Source organism: Saimiri boliviensis, chromosome 9 (assembly GCF_048565385.1).
Source record: "Saimiri boliviensis isolate mSaiBol1 chromosome 9, mSaiBol1.pri, whole genome shotgun sequence".
Classification (NCBI taxonomy): Eukaryota; Metazoa; Chordata; class Mammalia; order Primates; family Cebidae; genus Saimiri; species Saimiri boliviensis.
Window position 1 is genome coordinate 108,556,983 of NC_133457.1, and position 18,484 is coordinate 108,575,466.

General features: G+C 46.1%; 1 protein-coding gene across 1 annotated transcript in view; it reads right to left on the reverse strand.

Moving 5' to 3' along the window:
* The window catches only part of ADA (adenosine deaminase), a 138,881-nt gene extending 120,497 nt beyond the window's left edge, over positions 1-18,384 (reverse strand). Inside the window, exon 1 of the transcript XR_012519362.1 lies at positions 18,268-18,384. The gene's annotated coding sequence lies outside the window, so the exon portion shown is untranslated. The remainder of the gene's footprint in view (positions 1-18,267) is intronic.
* Between the last annotated feature and the right edge of the window lie 100 nt (positions 18,385-18,484).

Consider the following 18,484-nt stretch of genomic DNA (forward strand, 5'->3'; position numbering starts at 1 on the left):
GTTTTGCTTTTGCTGCCCAGGCTGAAGCTGAAGTGCAGTGGCATGATCTTGGCTCACTGCAGCCTCGTGGGTTCAAGCAATTCTCCTGCCTCACCCTCCTGAGTAGCTGGGATTACAGTCATGCACCACCATGCCTGGCTCTGTGTGTGTGTGTGTGTGTGTGTGTGTGTGTGTGTGTGTGTGTGTGTGTGTATTTTTAGTAGAGATGGGGTTTTGCCATGTTGGTCAGGCTGGTCTTGAACTCCTGACCTCAAGCGATCCACCTGCCTTGGCCTCCCAAAGTTCTGGGCTTACAGGTGTTAGCTATTGTACCTGGCTAATAATTAACATTTCTTGAGCACCTACTATGTGCTAGGCACTAAGCACTTTATATAGACCAGTGCTTCCCAGGGTTTCTGACCAGAAAAGAGCAGGGAGAATGAAGGCTGCCTCCCAGGGACTGGGGAGCATGGCCTGAAATCCACCAAGCCAAGGGTGAAATTCTTCGAAGTCTCAGGTTTTATTGTTTACAAGAAAACCCCAAAACAAAAACAACAACAAAACCCAACACCAGACACATAAATTTTACACCTTCCTCCATGGTCTACTTGTGTTTGTTTAAAAAGTAAAACTGTATTTCCATTAGGATTCAAGCAGGAAATTAGAAAACACTCTTGGTATTTAAATAGGGATTTCTTCTTACCAAGCTAATTTTATTAAGGTATAATTTACCCACAGTTAAATATACAGGTCTTAAGCATATGGTTTAACGAGTCTTCACGAACGTACTCACTCATGTAACCAACTCCTCAATCCAGGTATATAACCTTTTCATGATCTCAGGGAGTCTCCTCTGGCTCCTTCCCAGTTAGCCCTCTGCTCCCCACGGCAACCACTGTTCTGATTTCTATCACCATAGATGAGCTTTCCTGTTCTTGAACTTCGCCTTAATACAACAATATGGTAGGTACTCTCTAATGAATGACGTCTTTCACTCAACATAATAACATAGAAGGAATTTAATGAGAGGACTTAGTTACCCATCTGAGAAGCCAGGTAGGGGACCCTGGGATGCAAGAGGGGAAAGAACACCAGCCTCGGGGTGAAGGGGCAGAGGGAGGGCAGAGCCCAGTGCTGGCACTGGCAGGCAGAGGATGGGACCCAGCAAGGCTGTCTGCTGGGAGATGCAGCCTTGTAGACCCAACAAAAGGTAGACAGAGCTGGGGAGACGCGCCCCGGCTTCTGCCTGCTGCTATCCCCCAGTTTCCAGTTACGCCTCCCATGAATCAAACCTGCTAAGAAGGTGGAAGAAAGGGGGGCTTGGGAGACGCAGGGCAAGGAAGGGCAAGGAGGGCCCCCGAAAATGAGTGCAATTCCCATACACAGTGTTTGTAAATTACCCACAGGTGCAAACCAGGTTCGCCCTCTAGGAAGCTCTCATGGCCACAGGTGCCAGGCCTGGCTGCTCCCCCATGGGAAGCTTCTGCACTCACTTCCTCAGTGCTGGCCTGGGTCTGCAGGGCAAGCTGAGTGTTCCAGCGCAGAATGCTTTCTGGAGACGCCTTTGCTGCCAGCTGTGGCTGAAGGACCTGGCACAGGGGGCCTGTTCCTCGGGCCCTCTGCACACTGTCCTTCTCCAGCTGAGTGCCATAAAGAAGTTTCCCTAGTGAAGGGCCTCAACAGACCCCAGGAGGTCCTCTGGCCTGCCAGGACACCTGTGGTCCTCCCCATCCCAACTGGTTACAATTAAAACAATTAAAACAAACCTAGCAAACACAGATGGTCAGGTCCTCCCAGAGGCGCCCACACACTGGTATGGAGCAGCTTACAATCTCACTGTTTATTGAGCAGCTACTGTGTTCCTGATGCTTTTGTAAAGCAGGGAGAGTCTGAGACAGGTCTCAATCAGTGTAGATGTTTATTTTTCCAAGGTTAAGGACATGCCCAGCAGAGAGGTCTGTGCCTTTCTCCAAAGATGACTTTAAGGGCTTCGGTATTTAAAAGGGAAGAGCAGGCTGGAGGGGAATGAGGAAGGGTCTGGAAATCCACATGGTGCAAGAGAAAAAGAACAGGTAGGGGAATTACTTATTCAATTAGGTATTCGTCTCACGCTCAGTAACTTTACGTAAGATACGGTGAACACAGAGCAGCTACAGTTAAAAGGCCAGAGAGCCCTCTGCTTATGAACAAAGGAAAGGCAGCTTCTCCCATGACTCAACTTTCAGTTTAACTTTTTCCTTTTGGCAGAGTGAATTGGGGTTTTCACTTTCCTTTCTCACTTTCTATACCTTATTATTGAAAGTGAGGTGCTTGTTGTGATATGGATTCTACAGATGAGAAGCTGAGGCTTGAAGAGTAGAATCACCACTCACCATCCAGGATGGAAAGTCAGAACTGGCTGAACTAGCAGCTGGCTCAGGCTCAGTGTCTCTCTCTCTCTCTCTCTCTCTCTCTCTCTCTCTCTTTCTCTCTGTCTTCTGTCTCTCTGTCATCCCTTCTCCTCCCTTCTTACATTCTTCTTCCTCTTTCCCTTGCCTTTCTCTTTCCTTTCTCCTTCTTCTTTATTGAATTTTTAATGAGGTATAAAAAGTATACAAGGCCAGGCACGGTGGCTCACGCCTATAATCCCAGTACTTCGGGAGGCTGAGGTGGGTGGATCACGTGAGCTCAGGAGTTTGACACCAGCCTGGGCAACATAGCGAAACCCTGTCTCTACAAAAAATACAAAAAGCAGCTGGGCATGGTGGCGCCTGCCCATAGTCCCAGCTACACAGGAGGCTGAGGTGGGAGGATGGCTTGAGCCCAGGAGGCGGAGGTTGCAGTCAGCCGAGATTGCATCACTGCACTCTAGCCTGGGTGACAGAGTGAGACACTGCCGCCAAAAAAAAAAAAAAAAAAAAAAAGTATACAAATCATAAGTGTTCAGTTAGTCCAGTTTTCACAAGTCAGCACACCCATGCAATCAGTACCTGGGTCAAAGCAGAACCATGCACAGCCTGCACCTCCAAAATCCACCTTGGACTCCTTCTTTTCACTACCCACAAGATATCCTGACTTCTAACAGAGCCATTGTACCGGACAAGAAGCACCAGCCATCCCCTGGGCACCTGTTAGACATTCCCCATCCCAGACCTACAGAAACCCTGGGAGTAGGGCCCAGAAATCTGTGTGTGCTTTTTTGTTTTTGTTTTCGAGATGGAATTTCGTTCTTGTTGCCCAAGATGGAGTGCAATGGCAAGATCTCAGCGCACTGCAACCTCTGCCTCTCGGGTTTAAGCGATACTCCTGCCTCAGCTTCCCGAGTAGCTGGGATTACAGGCCAGAAATTGGTGTTTTAACAAATCTCCCATCTCATTAAAATCAGACACAGCTCGAGCCTCGGGGGAGGACAACAGTGGTGTGTTGCTGCCCCCTCGTGGCATTTCTATGCATGAGCAGCCAAGAGGCCACCTGCCAGGAGGAGGCTGCTCAAGAGGCAACTCCAACAGCCTCCCTGGGAGGTGACCTCCCCACCCCATCTTTCGCCCAGGAAAGGGGAGGCGACCAATGGCCACCATGTCTCATGTGCTAATGAAAAGGCCAACTGCCTCTCCATGGCTAAAATGTGGTCTAGAGTCTGAGGTGCCTTCTTAGCCATCTGATTCTCAAGAGTTCATCTTTTTTCTCTTCCACTGAAATGAATTATGACATCAGGGAGAACCCAAGGGCAGAAGCAGGGGCTGCAAGTGGCCCATCACACTGGTCTGGTCTTTATCCACGGCCCCTTTGTCAGAGGCGTTAGAAACAGAGTAACTCAATTTTGAGTAATGGCTGGGTAAAATAAGGCTGAGACCTACTGGGCTGCATTCCCAGACAATTAGGCATTCTAAGTCACAGGGAGATAGGAGGTCAGCACAAGATACAGGTCATAAAGACCTTGCTGATAAAACAGTCTGCAGAAGCGGGCCCAAACCCACCAAAACCAAGATGGCAATGAGAGTGACCTCTGGTCGTCCTCACTGCTACACTCCCACCAGCACCATGACTGTTGACAAAGGCCATGGCAACCTCAGGAAGTTACCCTATATGGTCTAAAAAGGGGACACATGAATAATCCACCCCTTGTTTAGCATGTAATCAAGAAATATCCATAGGAATGGGCAACTAGCAGCCCTGAGGGCTGCCCCATCTCTGGAGTAGCCATTCTTTATTCCTTTACTTTCTTAAATAAACTTGCTTTCACTTTGTGGACTCGCCTCAAATTCTTTCTTGCAGGAGATCCAGGAACCCTCTCTTGAGGTCTGGATCAGGACCCCTTTCCAGTAACACCTTCACTGCCCAATGCCCCCTCACCACTGGCGTTCATGAAAAAGGTTTTAATATAATGTGTTCACCGGGCCAGGTCTTTTTTTTTTTTTTTTTTTTTTTTTGAGACGGAGTTTTGTTCTCGTCACCCAGCTGGAGTGCAATGGTGTGATCTTGGGTCACTGCAAACTCTACCTCCTGGGTTCAAGCTAGTCTCCTGCCTCAGTTTCCCGAGTAGCTGGGATTACAGGCATCGACCACCACACCTGGCTAATTTTTGTATTTTTAGTAGAGACAGGCTTTCACCATGTTGGCCAGGCTGGTCTCAAACTGCTGACCTCAGGCAATCCACCTGCCTCAGCCTCCCAAAGTGCTGGGATTACAGGCGTGAGCCCCGGTGCCTGGCACGGGCCAAGTCTTTTCATCCAGTCTCTGTTGGATGGCCAATAACCTAACATGAATCTCTTTAGCAGCTTCTCTTCTGCCCTGAAGCCAGCAGGGGTCAGACACAGGTGATTGACTTGACCCCCTCAAACCCCTCACCGCCACTCACCTCAAGGACACACCATCCACGTCCACTACCTCCTGCCTCTCTCAGTCTCTGAGACATTTCACTGGAGTCCTACTCGCCTGCCTTCTCTCGACCCCTGCCCTGTGCCCATCTGACTAAAACCCAAGGCTTTGGGAACCTGGTGGCATCCTCTTTGCCTCATTGCTTACTCCAGATGGCTGATGTGGCATCTGTGGAATGCAAAGTCTCCCTGAATCTTTCCCCCACGTCAGGCAGATTGCTTAAGTAGCAGTCTACAGTCGCCAGAAGAAATCTAAATTTATTTTAAATGTTCATGTCAACAGTCGTAATGTTTTTTTTCCTTAAAAAAACGTGGTGTACATATGGATGTTCGTCATTGCTATTTATACCTTTATGTTTGTCTTTATTAGCCAGGGTAAACCAGATCCCAGTAATAAATAAACCCCAAATCCAGTGGCATAGCAAGGAACCAGGGGAGGTGGTGGTGTTACAGTAAGGCAGTCCCGATCCAGATCCCAAGAGAGGGTTCTTGGAGCTTGCGCAAGAAAGCACTCAGGGCGAGTCCATAAAGTGAAAGCGAGTTTATCAAGAAAGTAAAGGAATAGAGAAAGCCTGCTCCTCAGACAGAGCGCCCCGAGGGCTGCTGGTCGCCTATTTTTATGGTTATTTCTTGATTATATGCTAAACAAGGGGTGGATTATTCATGCCTCCCCTTTTTAGGCCATATAGAGTAACTTCCTGAGGTTGCCATGGCATTTGTAAACTGTCATGGCACTGGTGGGAGTGTAGCAGTGAAGACGACCAGCTGTCACTCTCCTGGCCATTTTGGTTTTGGGTTTGGTGGCTTTTAGCTGGCTTCTTTACTGCAACCTGTTTTATCAGCAAGGTCTTTATGATCTGTATCTTGTGCTGACCTCCTACCTCATCCTGTGATTTAGAATGTCTTAACCATCTGGGAATGAAGCCCAGCAGGTCTCAGCCTCATTTTACCCAGCCCTTATTCAAGATGGAGTTCTCTGGTTCAAACGCCTGTGACAGTGGGTGTTTTCTCCCTGGTGAGAGGAATATTTTAACACTGGCAACATTTAGAATTGCTGGCATGTGGTGATAATAAAATGCAGATAGACTTTTAGACAGTTTCATTACTGTTTTAAAATTCTCTACAGACAATGTACCCCTTAAACACCTGCATTTGCTTCCTCTACCACCAGTGCCATTGGAATGTCACTGCAAAATGCTTACTAGCCAAAGCACTAAGTCTATTTGTGTCACATAACATTCCCAATGGGTGCTTCTGCTTGGTGGGCTCCCCGACATGGTGATCCAGGGACTTGGGCTCCTTTGTCTGGGGTTCCTCCTTTCTGTCTCCTCCTCCCAATCATCTGCATCCAGTAAGACCTGAACAGGTCAGGGAGGAAACTCAGACAATTAATTCACGGAGAGCCTGAGCCAGGAAGTTGCACACAGAACTTCTGCTCTTGTCTCATTGGTTAGAACTCAGTTACATGGTCACACCCAACTGCAAGGGAGGCTGGGAAATGTAGTCTATCTACATTTCATGTGCTATCACAAACATCTGTCCGTCTTTGCCACAATGTCTTAAATATTTCACAATAAAGAAATGCTAAATGTCTGTGTGAGACAAGAGTGTGGATAAACTACCATCTATGAGTCTTCTTTCTCTGGTATAGGAATTTTACCATGGGACAGATAGTGATGGTTCTTCTAGTTGAAACAAATGATCCCAAATTTTATACTGTCCCAGTGACCAAAATGGTAAGTTCACAGAGCTTTCCACTGCCTCTTTCTGCTACTCAGATGATTTCTCTTCTATCTGAGTACATGTCTAGATTACATTTCCCAGTCTTCTTTGCAGCTAGGTGTGGCCATGTGACTCAATCCTTACCAATAAAATATGAAGGGAAGTGGCATGTACCACTTCCTCACCTGAGCCTCACAAGTTTGTGTGCTTCCTTCATAAGTTCTTTCCTGCTTCCACTGACTGCAACCCTCTGTGCCCCAGCTTCCATTGTGCAGACAGGAATAGTATCCTAGGACAGTGATTCTCAAACTTGAAGAAGCACTTTGAGGGCCTGTAAAGACACAGACACCTGGGCCCCACACCTAGAGTTTCTGATTCCCTAGGCCCAGGATGGGGCTGGAGGACTGACATTTCTAACAAGTTCCCAGGCTCTGCTGATACTGCTGGTCCAGGGTCCACCCTGGAAACCACTGTCCTAAGGAATGATGGAGCGCATGAGGAAGAAACCTGGGTTTCTGAGTGGCCCCCTGGATCATAGCTGCCTTGACCACTTGGCAGCTCAGTTGAAAAAGAAGTAAACTTTTGTCTTCCTTAAGTCACAGCACTGCTGGGCATCTTTGTGACAGCAGCTCAACCTTTTACCCGCACTAACAGAGTTGGGATTCTGTCACTTGCAACCAAGAGTCCTGACCAATACAGACTTGAAGCCTAACTTCAGTAAGTTCCACCACTAAGAGAGTTTGCCTCCTTTTTCCCCCTTATCCCAACCTCCCAGCTTTCTCATCATACCTTAGTATTGGCCAGGCTTCTGAAAGGAGATATCCATATGCACCAAGCCCTAGGAAGGAGCTGGAAAGTGGAGAATATTCTACTCTGCTACTATATCCTCAAGCATTAACATTATTATTATTATTATTATTATCTTAACTACTTGCCCGAGTCCCTTGAACACAAGGCCTGGCTCTGAAATGTCATTACCCTGGGGTCTGGAGACAGCACAGCCACCCACTCCCTCATTGATGGGTACCTGTGCTGTTTTCCTGGCTCTAGGTGAACACTCACACCGTGCAGGTAAAGAAGGGTGCAAATGCAGGATATGGGGACTGTGTGGCTCAAGCTCTCCCTTGGAATGTGTGGCTCAGAGCCCTGGGGATCAAGCTTGGCAGTGGGAGAGGAGGTAAGGGGAAGGTTCCACGGCCCTGAGAGCAAGAAGACTCACAACATCTTCAGGGCTCTGTTTCCTGAGGTTAATGGGCCCTCAGCAAAGCACTTAGAGGGTGTTTCTGTGTTTCTCTTGCCCACTCCTCTACCATGTGCAGGTGGGCCACAGTGGGGCTCATGTAGGATAGTGTTTTTCCTGTGATCATTTAGCAAGTCTAGGGCAGAGTCCATTCGCGAACCAGGCTTCCTGTCTCCCAGCCCAGGGATTTAAAAAATTATCCCATCCTAGGCCGGAAGCAGTGGCTCACGCCTGTAATACCAGCACTTTGGGAGGCCAAGGTGGGCAGATTACCTGAGGTTGGGAGTTCAAGACCAGCCTGGCCAACATGGAGAAACTCTGTCTCTACTAAAAATATAAAATTAGTTGGGTGTGGTGGCACATGCCTGTGATCCCAGCTACTCAGGAGGCTGAGACAGGAGGCTGCTTGAACCCAGGAGGCGGAGGTTGTAGTCAGCTGAGATTGCACGATTGCACTAGAGCCTGGGCAACAAGAGCAAGACTCCCTCTCACAGCTCTTCACACCATAGCCTCCAGGAGGAGCAGGAGACAAAGGATTCCCAAATTCCTAGCTCAGGTCCTAAGCCTCCTACTCAAACAGGTCCCTGGGGCCAGGGGTTTGACAAGTACTGACAGGTTTGGGCCTGGTTTTCCTGACCCAATTCTTATTAACAGGGAGGGGAGAGTGCTCTGAGTGAGAAATGTTTTTCAACACTGGTGTGACTGGCATCTTCAGTGAGACAATTATTTTGCTGTATTAATCTCGTACATCACAGAACATTACCATCTCCGGTCTCCCCAATCCCAACTATGTGCCAATAGCACCCTCCAGGCACCTTGATAACAGGCTTCCCTCACTCTACCACAAATGCTGCCCAACCCACCCCTAGCAGGGAGTGGGGCGGTAGTACTTCTTCACAACAGAATCTCTAGGATCAGCCAGTCCCATCCTGGAGCTAGGGGTGGGGCTCATCTCACTGAAATCCAGGACTACTAAGCAAGATGGAAGGGTAAAAGGAATTTTGGGGAAATAGCCCTGATTCTGCTACCATCTTCTACTCTGAATAAAGAGGATATCCATCTTTGCCAGTCCTCCCCACGTCTCCTTCTAGCTCTGGATTGTCTTGGTGATTTATGTCATTGTTTTTTCAGGTTTAGAAGCCCTAACAAATTACACTATAAATCATACCTGTTCTCATGTGACAACTGGCTCTGCGGCCAGGCCACCACTTCTGAGAGGATCTCAGCCCCTTCCCTGAGTTTGTCTGCTATCCTGCTACTTCCCATTGACCAGACACAAGTAGCCCATCCTGGGTTTACCAATCATAAATACAGACCCAGCCTCTCCATCTGAGTCTGTAGGGCAAGGCACAGGCACATTCCTATCCTCATGGAGGCTGAGGACTTCATGGAGTTCTCATCTCCTCAATGCTATTGTCATAAATAGGCAAAGTGAGACCAGATGAGAGAACCGACTTACTTAAGGATACAAGACCAGGAACAGAAAGATAGAAGTGGGAGATGATCAGGGAGGAGGCAGTAGATAAAGTAATGGATAAGAAGTCGGCAGACCTCCTACTGGATGGCTCCACGTAGATGTCTGCTAGAGTCTCAAACTCCACCTGCTCTAACCCAGATTCAGTGGGGGCAGGAGCTGCATCTGTTCTGTTTACCACTGTGTCACCAGCTTCCAGCATTCTGCTTGACATAGAAAGATATTTCTATGTCACAATAGATATGTACACAATAGATATTTATGGAATGCATGAATGAATGAGCCATCTTCCCCTTGAACATGTTCCCCTTTCTTCCGTATTCTCCTTGCACTTGCCCAACCCTCTCTCTCCATTACCCTCCACATCCAGATGGTCATCAAGATCTAGTTATTTTTCTTTGAAAAGCTCTTGAATATTGCCTCCCCATCACACATTTTATTCCTATAAACACCCCCTGTATCAGTTCTTTATTATTGCATAAAACCAAACTACCCCAAAACTTAGTGGATTAAAACAATGACTTATTTAGCTCACAGTTCTGAAGTTGGCAATTTGGTATGGGCTCAGCAGGATGGTTCTTCTGGTCTCACCTGGGCCAACTCATATATCTGCAGACAGCTGTCAGATGAGTAGAAGCTTTGCCTTCCTTAGCTGGGCTCTCTCACATCACAGGGACTTAGGTGGAATGGCTCAGCTCTGCTGATGTGTCTCTTACCATCCAGCAGACTGGCACTGGCTCATTTATAGAATGACCGGGTAGAGTTCCAAGAGACAGAGGGAAAGTTTGCAAGGTCTCTTTTGAGGCCTAGGCCTGGAACTGGCCAAAGAAAGTTATAAGACCTGCCCAGATTCAAGGAGCAGAGAAACAGATTTCCCTTTGTGATGAGGTATGGATATAAGAAACAAGTAAGTACAGCAATTTTTGCAATTTAGCACCAACCCTATTCCAGACCACCCCAGTGTCTTATCAGCTGGCTTTCTAGCTGGTCTTGCAACCTCACTGTAGTCCCTCCCGCCCCACTTGTCATCTGTACACAGTTTCCCAAGTGTTACAGTCTCTTCATCGCTAGGTCATTGTACATGCCGTTCCCTGTGCCTGGTGCTGTCTCCTGCCTTACCTTCCCAAACTTCCAGCCTGGATTGTCTTCTCCCTCTGTTCCCATAGTGGCCAGTACTGTCACCACCATTGCCATAAGGGGCCTCTGTTGGTTTTATCTCCCCAGCATATTTTCCCTTTTCTTTGGGGGACAGTCCCCCAATTTTCCCTTGGGAGGCTTTCCACATCAGTCCATATGGTTCAAAGGAGGCTGATTAAAACACCTCAGATGCAGAGTCCAATATGTGACCAGGCCTGGTCAATCAAAATTATAGTGATTGGTTCAGGGATAGTCATATGACCCCATTCAGGCCAGTGAGAGTCAGTCTCAAGACTGTTTTTGGAACAATTGGGAAAGAGGTACCATCTTTTGACTCAAGTTGCCAAACTAGTAGAGGGTAAGCCTAGAATCACTGAGGCTATCTTTGCCACCATGAAATAAGACCCTGTCTGAAAAATGAAGCCACACATACCCCTGAGAATAAGAGAAACACATTTCAGGCAATATGGTTTGAGAAGCTGGATCCAGCCATGCCTAAAGCCATACATTCCTAAATTTTTTTTATTATGTGAACCAATAAATTCCCCTTAGTAAACTAATTTGACTTGTGTTCTTATCTCTTCAATTAAGAGTCTTGACAAGTATAATTATATGTGGCAATATAATTACCTATCTATTCTTGTTTTTTCAATTGGGCATTCTCCCTAGAAGCTGAGTGGATTTCTGGTTCATCATCTTTGTGTCCCTGGACCCCAGCACAGAACCTGGGACATAGCAGGGATTTAATACATGCCTATTGAGCAGGGATTGAGACCACTGTAGCACTGAGTCTGCCTCTAGTTTGTGACCTTGAGCATCCATTTCTCCTTCTGAGCTTAGTTTCCAACTCTGAATATGGAAATGCCCTGTCTCGTTGAGGGCTGAATGAGGACCATGTGAGCACAGGCTTATTAAAGTACTTGACAAATTCTAAAGCTCTGTATACATGCAAGCTATAATTCTATTTTCAACGATGTACATTTTGTCCTAATTTCACCAGACCCCCAACAAATTGTAAGTTCTTGGGGATGCAAAACAGCCAGTACATTGGAAGAGCAAAAGGAAAATCTGAGAAACTCAATCTCGAGCGCCCTTAGAACTGTCTCCATGCAACATAGACTAGTTGCACCTGCAAATAAAATAAGTAAGATAGGCACCTGGTGCCCAGCACCTCCCTCCCTCCCACTACCTGCAGAAATCAGAGGATTCTAGACAAGAGGTTCCAGCATCTCTCTAATTTGAGTCATTGCAAGTGACATGATAATGGGGCAGAGTCTGGTTGGTTATTCTCTAAACTGTTTCTTCTTTCCTCTTGAGCACCCAGAAAAAAACCACATCTCCCAGCCAGGTGACTGAGATCTGGCTGTGGGATGTGACTCTAGACCTGAATCCTTACAATCTTCCAGACTCGATCTCTGCCTTCATCTTCTGGTCACGTGCAGAGGATTCAATAGAAGACTCTAAGGCTCTAGAACATGATTCCTAACTTTTGTTTATGAACCTAGGACCCCTTGAGCAGCTAGTAAAGTCTATGCTATCCTTCTCAGTTAATACTTTTATATGCATAAAATAAAAAACATAGAATTAAAATTATTAAAATGTAGTAATCAAAATGTAAAAGGTGTACAATATAGTGCTTCCTTATTAACATATGAAACAATAAGATCTAGTCTAATTACCATAATTTCAATGTTGTGATGGTATAAACAGTATTTCAACCTATCTGCAATAATGTCAATGTGATATGAAAATATCTATGATTTCTATCGACAACAAATAGGTACTGCTAATACCACTTTGTTGTCTATATTCATAATGGAAATAAATGTTAAATGTCAGAAGTTAGTGTAAATAAAGCTGCAATTATTTTCTCTTTCAAGTTCGTTAATTTCTGAATTCCATCCATAGATCCCTTGGGGGTCTGTTGTCTCCAGGAAAGGAATCTCAGCTTTAGAGCACGGAAGATCACAAGAAAGGAGCCTGGATCCCCAGATGACCACATGGAACAGAGATCCCTTCAACACATAATCACCTCTGGAGGAAAAGACTTGTTTTTTCCCAGAGCATTGAGATGCTGGGACCAGGCCTCAGCCCAGCTGGGTGACCCTGAGCAAGTCACCTAATCTTTGGCACCTCTATATTCTCATAGACTACATTCCCTGCTGTGGTATGAATGTTCATGTCCCTGCAAAATTCATATGTTGGAACATAATCCCCAAGGTGATGGTATTAAAAGCTGGGCCTTTTTGTGGAGGCGGGGAATGAGATTAGTGCCCTTATAAAAGAGGCTTGAGGGAGCTTGTTAGCCCTTTGCCCTTCGCCTATGTGAGGATACACAGAAGGTGACCCCCAGGAGAAACGGGCACTCACCAGATACTGAATCTGCTAGAACCTTGATTTTGGACTTCCCAGCCTCCAGAACTGTGAGAAATAAATTTCTGTTGCTTATAAATTATCCAGCCTAAGGTATTTTTGTTATAGCAGCCTGAATAGACAAGGCAAATCCCCCTTTTGTAGGACCATCGTGAGGGATAATAGCTCTGAATGCTTATACACTTTACGGTAATTTATACCTGGAGTCTCCAAACATGGGCCAGTAAACTGTACTAAAAATAAGGGCAACCTAGTGAATTATCTTCAGTTAAATGGATTTCGTCTGAAGGACTGTCCTTTACTCTGAGATTATGACCTTCCTAATTCCAGGGGTTATAAAGTTCATTCTTTTATAAAATGAAGGTGATTAGAAATAGCACTTGCAGATTTTTTTCTCAATGTTCTTACTTTGCAATGGAGTTGGCATTCTTATTTAGATTCATAAATATTTTGAAGTATTGGCCAGGCGAGTTGGCTCATGCCTGTAATCCCAGCACTTTGGAAGGCCGAGGCAGGCAGATCACTTGAGGCTAGGAGTTGGAGACTAGACTGGTCAACATGGCGGAACCCCGACTCTACTAAAAATACAAAAAAATTAGACAGGCGTGGTGGCAGGCACCTGTAATCCCAGCTACTCAGGAGGCTGAGGCATGAGATCACTTGAGCCTGGGAGGTGGAGGTTACCGTGAGCTGAGATCGTGCACTGCACTCCAGCCTGGGCGACAGAGCAAGACCCTGTCTCAAAAAAAAAAAATTTGTTTTTGAAGTATTGTGAAAACTCAAAAGTATGAGAATGATTGCTTTCTCCCAATCCCAAAATATTCATTTGTATTATCACTCAAAACTAATAAAGCTTAGAGAGGATTTGGTTTCTGACCTGCCACAAGTTTGAATAATAGTAAGAGTTCAGATGTATTGAGGATTTCAGTGTGCACCAAGCTGATCTAAATATTTCATGTGTGTAACTGGTTTATTGAATAATCTGAACATGATGAGGGACACACCTAAATGACTTTAGTTTTTCTTCAACCATTGCCTTCCAATACATTCAATGAAATCTTTCCTTTTTGCCCATGCCTTTCTGTACAGTTTCAACATCAAATCATATAATATTTAACACTTCCCCTGAATCAAGCTTGACCCTTCACCTCAAAAATGTTTGTTATTTAATGGTTAAGTAGCCTAACTTTGTGCACCTTGCAAGGCTATGAGGTAGGTATTATTAGTAATGGCATCTTACATCCACTAAGGCCCAGACAGGTGAGGTATCTTTTCCGAGATCACACAGCTAGTAAGTTTTGGACACAGGATTCAAATACAGGCTGTCTGGTTCCAGAAATTTGCCCTTAACATTTATTCATAATCTTCTGCTTTATGTAGGCTGAGGGGCCTTTTCAGAGAAGGAAAGCTGGTATAATGTCCTGAAGAAAGGCCTGCAGGGGCTGGGCACTGTGGTTCATGCCTGTAATTCCAGCACTTTGGGAGGCTGAGGCGGTTGGATTGCTTGAACTTGGGCATTTGAGACCAGCCTGGGCAACATGGCAAAACCCTGTCTCTACAAAAATATGAAAATTAGCCAGGAGTGGTGGTGTGTGCCTGTAGTCCCAGCTACTTAGGAGGCTGAGGTGGGAGGGTAGCTTGAATCCAGAAGGCAGAGGTTGCAGTGAGCCAAGATTGCACAACTGCACTCCAGCCTGGGTGACAGAGTGAGACCCTGTGTCCAAAAAAAAACAGAGAGAGAGAGAGGAGAGAGAAGTCTTGCAGGGGGTATTTGACACCTCTTGTCCATCCTTTAGCTGTAAATCTGAGACAATAGGAAAAGTCCCATTAAGAGTCTGTTACATGTGTGTCCTTTACCTTAATCCTCATGACAGCCCTATATGGGAAGTGTATTAAATAGGGTAATGCTAGCTGCTATAGCAAACAACCCGCAGGATCCAGTGGCTCAACGCAATAGCAGTTTATCTCTTACATAATATTGCAAGGCAGGTGTTCTTGTTTGGAGGGCAGATTTCCTTCATATGGTGATCTGGGTGACTTCTATGTTGCAGCTTTGCCATCCTGCAGGGCTTTGGGGTTCTCTGCATCTACACTGGAGACAAGGATGGAGAAGCTCACCTGCTTCCTAAAGGCCCTGCCTGGAAGTGACACTCACCACTCCTGCTCACATTCCATTGGTGGAGACTATCACATGGTCATGCTTAGATGCAAGGGATGCTGGGAAATGTAGTCCCCAGCTGGGCACATGTCTTGTAGAGACAATTCCACACTATAGAGCCTTTTCCAGAGTTAGTACACAAAGAAGTTCTCTTTACCAATCTGTTTAATCAGCTTGCTAGGCTAACCAGTGATCTCGATGCTCTCTGAATGCAATGCTACTGCCCCAGGCATAGTAAATGCTTATGGCTAATAAGCCATTCTCTAGGCTTTCCCTTTGCTTCTTCCCTTTGGCTCTTCGCTATAGAAGGGCATGCTTGCCAAGAGTCTTCTGAGTCTGTTCCCAAATCAGTTTCCACCAGGCACACTTAATATTGTAACAATGTAACTGAATTAGATACTCCATAAACTGATGAAATATGAGTGCAAAAGGAAGACATTTGTTTTTATGAAAACTCAGAAAAGATTGGTTGCTAAAAAGAATACTGTAAAATTAGGTGTGGAAGAAACAACTAAAAACATCTGGAAAAAAAGTAACCACAAGAATTTCCAGGGATTCTGTACCCAGTTGCTACACAGGTGTCTGCAGGTCCTTGCCCCACTTTAAAGAAATCAAAATTGGCTGGGGACAGTGGTTCACACCTCTAACTTTGAGAGGAATTACAAGCATGAGCCACTGTGCCCAGTCCCTGCAGGACTTTCTTGAGGACATTATACCAGCTTTCCTTCCCTCAAAAGCCTCCTTAGCCTACATAAAGCAAAGATTATAAGTAAATGTTAAGGGCAACCTTCTGGAACCAGACAGCCTGTATTTGAATCAAGCAATCCTCCCGCCTCAGACTTGCAAGTAGCTGGGACAAGAGGCACACACCATGGCATCTGGCTTAAAATTTCAATTTAATTCAGTTTTAATTACTTTAACTATAGATGGCCACATATGATTATAGCTAAGGCATTGGACAGGGAAGCTCTGTGTTACACTAACATGTTAACACATGTATTTCTTCATGTCTTAGGCTCTTTTCTTTCTTTCTTTCTTTTTTTTTTTTTTTTGACAAAGTTTCACTCTGTTGCCAGGCTGGAGTGCAGTGGTGCGATCTTGGCTCACTGCAACCTTCGTCTCTTGGGTTCAAGTGATTCTCCTGTCTCTGCCTCCCAAGGAGCTGAGACTACAGGTGTGCACCACCACGCCCAGCTAATTTTTGTATATTTAGTAGAGACGGGGTTTCACCATGCTGGCCAGGATGGTCTTGATCTCTTGACCTAGTGATCTGCCTGCCTTGGCCTCCAAAAGTGCTGGGATTACAGGCGTGAGCCACTGTGCCTGGGCAGGCTCTTTATTTCTTTTTCTCGACTCTCTCTAGCCCATGTCTTCTGAAACGCAAGTCCTGCCCGCTTTGATTCAGACATCTCTTGACTCCAATATATTATGCTGACTGGGAAAGGGAGGGGTGGTCCTTGGCAGGAACAGGCCTCCACGAGTAGCAGCTGGGCTCAAATTGCCATATGGCAACAACTGCCACCTGTAACAGCATCGTGCTAAGCTCCTCACTGGCAGGGAAGGGCCGCCATCAAGAGTAAATGCTCAGCAGCTGGCTCCCCCTCTCCTTGGAATTGTGACTTTGAAAACAATTACTGCATCCTTCTGAGCCTCGGTGTTCTCATCTACAGGGTGGAATTAACAGTGCCTACTGTTGTTCTGAGGATTGAATGAAGTGAGACCTGCTTTGTGCTTGGATCTTACTAGCTACTCGATCAATGTTCTTGTTTACTGTAACTCTCAAAGTAACCTCCCACTCAGACCAAATAAACAGCAGGGGAAAAAATAGGGCGGGATGGACAGAGAGAAAGGTTCTTTTAAAAAGTGTTCTATTGTGAAAATTCTCAAATATACATGAAAATAGAGAGAATGGCTTAGCAAACCTCCATACTCCTATCACTTAGATTTTCAAATCTAAAACAAACCACAGTAAAGGCTTTTTGTTTTTGTGTTTTTGAGACCAAGTCTCACTCTGTCACCCAGGCTGAGGTGCAGTGGCTGATGCACCAGCCTCTCCAGGCTCCAGTGACGTGATCATGACTCACTGCAACCTCAACCTGCTCAAGTGATCCTCCCACCTCAGCCTCCCGAGTAGCTGGGACTACAGGCATGCACTACTGTGCCAGGCTAATTTTTTTGTATCTTTTAGAGAGACAAGGTTTCATCATGTGACCCAGGCTGGTCTCGAACTCCTGGGTTCAAGTGATCTTCCCACCTGAGCCTCTCAAAGTGCTGTGATTATAGGCATGAGCCACCACACCTGACTCAGAGTAAGGGCTTTCATAACTCCATTAACTCAAAGATATAGATCCTTACAAGGTTGAAGAACAAACTCTCAATGGCTCCAACTAAATGGTCACAAACAAGTGTGGGGACTCCTCTGAGCAGCCTTGCCTGAGACCCATCGGAGACAGAGTGTTGTTCAGACAGTTGTCATTTGTCCCCCAAATAATATCTTCACCGTCCTGGGAGCAATGGTGCCCCCACTGGGTGTGGCCATGGTGTTTTTCTGGTGTTTTTCTACTCAAGGTTTCAGCTCCCTGGGTCCCCCAAATCACATGGTTTGTCTTCCAATGCCCAGAAAATTATGAGACCCCAAATTTCTACCAGTAATGTTGCTTAAATTACCAAGAGACAGCGTTTAATTTCTTGTAACCCAGATCCCTCATTGATAATCAGGCTATAGAAAGGCCCCAACTGCCACCTCTAAGGAGCCGGCACCTACTGTCCCTTGAGGTTAAAATAGTCCATTCTTTTAGGAGAGAGACAGGAGAGAGATCTTATTAGGGAATCTGCCTGGTCCTCTGGCTTTCTGGAAAATTACTAGGCTATAGTCTAACTATAAAAAAAATCAATCTCTTAAGATCCCTGTAGCCCTGAGGAACAGGCAGTGTGGAAAAGGGCAAGGAAGAAATTAATTGGGTGGAGGGCAGCACCAACATTTGCTGGGCATACTCTGTGCTGAGCAGTTCTTCACACGCAGTATTTAATCCTCACGGGAATACTGTCAGGCAGACATTCCTAGCCCCAGGTCAGACAAGGAAACAGGCTCAGAGAGGTGAAGTCACTTGCCCAAGACAGAACCAAGGACTGGCTAACATGACACCCATGTTCCTTCTTGCCACTGCCCTCCCCTGTATGGCCTTAGGTGAGTCCTCTCTCTCTCCTGCCCTTCAGTTCCCTCTCTCTGAGATGGGAACGGCCCGCCTGGCTCACAAAGGCTTCAGAATGGTCTAGACTTCCAAGTACTTAGAAGCATGGCCAGTGCCCAGCCTGGGACTGGGATTACCTCTTTTTGTCGTCCTCAAAGCTGACAACCTTGGAGCTCTGAAAGAAGAAAATCCAAGGCCCCGTTGAGGGACGCGGGTGTGCCTCTGGCGCGATGGGACAGAGGAAAATCACTGGGTTTCCTCAGGTCTGCAAAGGAGGAAGGAGGGGAGGAGGCAGAGGGGGAAGTTGAAGGGGGAGGTGCCTCGGGTGTTGCTGTTTTTGGTGATTGCTCAGCT